The sequence below is a fragment of the Marmota marmota genome, unplaced genomic scaffold (assembly GCF_001458135.2).
Source record: "Marmota marmota marmota unplaced genomic scaffold, marMar, whole genome shotgun sequence".
NCBI classification, from domain to species: Eukaryota; Metazoa; Chordata; class Mammalia; order Rodentia; family Sciuridae; genus Marmota; species Marmota marmota.
In genome coordinates, this window is record NW_026000229.1 from 16160660 (window position 1) to 16163844 (window position 3185).

Here is a 3185-nt window from a genome sequence, read left to right on the forward strand (position 1 = left end):
AAAAAAAAAAAAAAAAAAAAAAAGTGTCAGGGAGCAGGTGTGGTGGCGCAGGCCTGTAACCCCAGTGGCTTAGGAGGCTGAGGCAGGATCTTGAGTTCAAAGCCAGCCTCAGCAATTTAGCGAGGCCCTAAGTAACTCAGTGAGACCCTGTCTCTAATTAAAAAACAAAAAAGGGCTGAGGATATGGCTCAGTGGATAAGCGCCCCTGGGTTCACTCCCCAGTACCAAAAAAAAAAAAAAAGTGTGTGGGAAGTAGCTGGGGCTATGGTAAAGTGTCCTTGGGTTCAATCCCCAGTTTGGGGAGTCAGGCTAGGGGGATAAATAAAATGAAAAGAAAAAAAGTAAAATTAATTAATAGAATTTACATATTAACAACTGAAAAAGAAAAAATACAAATGATCACCAGTGGAAGCAGGAAAAGCATTTGACAAATTCCAACATTTATTCCTGATCTAAAAACAAAATACCTTCAGAAAAGTAGGCAAAGTAAGGAACTCCCTCAACCTGATATACGACTTCATATAAAACATACTGCCAATTTCAGACTTAATAAATTGAGTGCCTTTCTTCTAAGATTGGGAATGAGGCAAGAAGTGTCTCTCTCTCTCTCTCTCTCTCTCTCTCTCTCTCTCTTTTTTAGTTGTCAATGGATCTTTATTTCATTTATTTATATGTGATGCTGAGAATTGAACCCAGTGCCTCATACATGCCAAGCAAGCGCTCTACCACTGAGCCACTACCCCTGCCCCCAAGAAGTGTCTGCTCTTACCACATCTGTTTAAGATTGTGCTGATCCTAGCCAGTGCAATATAATAATGTTAATAAAGCATACAATTTGGAAAGGAAAAAGTAAAACTATAAATTATTTGCAAATGGCATAATCATGCACAGAGAAAATCCTGAGTAATATAGAAAAGTTACTGATATGAATCAGTTTATCAAAATTATAGTATCAATTATAAAAATATCAGTATATAAAAATCAGTTGTGGGGCTGGGGTTTTGGCTCAGTGGTAGAGCGCTTGCCTAGCACATTCAAGGCCCTGGGTTTGATCCTCAGCACCACATATAAATAAATAAAGGTATTGTGTTCAACTACAACTAAAAAATAAATATTAAAAAAATCAGTTGTATACCTGTATATGAACAACAAACACTTGGAAATTTGACATAAAAATATTCCATTTACAATATCACAAATATGAATTAGGGATAAATTTGAAATGTGTAAGACTTGTCCACTGAAAACTAGAAAACTGCTAGAGAAATTAAAAAAATCTAAATGAGATTGAGACTGTTCATGAATTGGAGACTTAATACTTTCAAGATTGCAATTCTTCCCAAATCAATATGTAGATTCAAAATAATTTCAATCAACATCTCAACAGGCCTTTCTTTGTAGAATAAACAAAGGACTTGAATAGTGAAAACAAGTTTTAAAAGAGTTATGAAACTGGAGGATTTAGTGTACTTAATTTCCAGACTTAGTGTAAAGCTATAGTAATCAGTGTGGTAAAGATAAACATGTGTCACTGGAACAGAATAGGTAGTCCAGAAATAGAACTATACACATACTGTCAGTTGACTTTCTCAAGTCTTTTTTATTGGTATATATTAAGCATACAGAACAGTAGGCCTCATTTTGGCATATTTGAACATGTATATGACATAATTTAATCTGTTTCACTCCCCAGTACCTCTGCTTCCCCCGGTTCTCTACCCCTAATTCCTTCCTCTGCACTAATGGTATTCTTTCTACGTTTATTAGGATTTCCCCCGCTCCCGTAGCTTCCATATATGAGAGAAAACATGGCACTTGTCTGAGTCTGGCTTATTTACATAATATGATATCTCCAATTCCATCCATTTTCCTGTAAATGACATAATTTCATTCTTTTTTAAATGGCTGAATAAGACTCCATCATCGGGCTGGGGATGTGGCTCAAGCGGTAGCGCGCTCGCCTGGCATGTGTGTGGCCCGGGTTCGAGCCTCAGCACCACATACAAACAAAGATNCATCCCCAGCCCTATTTTGTATTTTATTTAGAGACAGGGTCTCACTTGAGTTGCTTTGCACCTTGATGTTGCTAGGCTGACTTTGAACTCGCAATCCTCCTATCTCAGCCTCTCAAACTACTGGGATTACAGGCATGCACCTCCGCGCCCAGCTATTGTGTATATTTTTAAAATATGCTGACTTTAATTCTCTCGAATACCAAGGATTGGTATATCTGGATCATGTTCTGTTGTTAGTTTTTTGAAGACTCTCTATACTGATTTCCAGTGGTTGTACTAATTTACATTCCCACTAATAAGAGTTTTTAAAAGAATTTTTATAATTTCTTTTTTAGATGTAGATGGACACAATACCTTTATTTATTTTTTTATGTGGTGCTGAGGATTGAATCCAGTGCCTCACACATGCTAGGCAAATGCTATAACCCCAGCCCAAGAGTTCCTTTTTTTACTGTGTCCTCTATACATTTATTATTTTGTATTCTTGTTTTTGCCTTTCTGACTGGGGTGAGATGGAATCTCAATGTAGTTTTTTTTGTTTGTTTTGTTTTGTGGTGCTAGGGATAAGCAAGCACTCTACCAACTGAGGTATATCCCTACCCCTCAATGTAGTTTTGATTTGCATTTCCCTAATGGCTAAAAGATGGTGAGCATTTTTTTTTTTTTCACATACTTGTTGGCTGTTTGTACTTTTTTTGAGAAGTTTCTGTTCCATTCATTTGACTATTTGTAGAGTGGGTTTTTGTTGTGGTTGTTGAGTTTAAGTCCTTTATATATTCTTCATATTAATCCTTGGTCAGAAGAGTAGTTGGTAAAGATTTTCTCTCTTTTTCTAGGCTCTCCCTTCACTCTGTTAATTGTCTTTTTTGTTGTTGTTATGCAGAAGATTTTTAATTTTATGCCATCCCATTTATTGATTCTTGCTATTATTTCCTGAGCTATAGGAGTCCTATTTAGGAAATTGTTGCCTGTGCCTATATGTTAAAGTGATTCTTCAAGTGTTACAAAGTTTCTGTTTCTTTTTTCTTCCTTTGTGGTACGGGTATTTGAACCACTAAACTACATCCTCAGCCCTTTTTATTTATTTTTGAGTTAGGGTTTCATAAGTTGCTCAGGCTCCCCTTGAACGAGAGAGCCTTCTGCCTTAGCCTCCTGGGTCACTGCGATTAC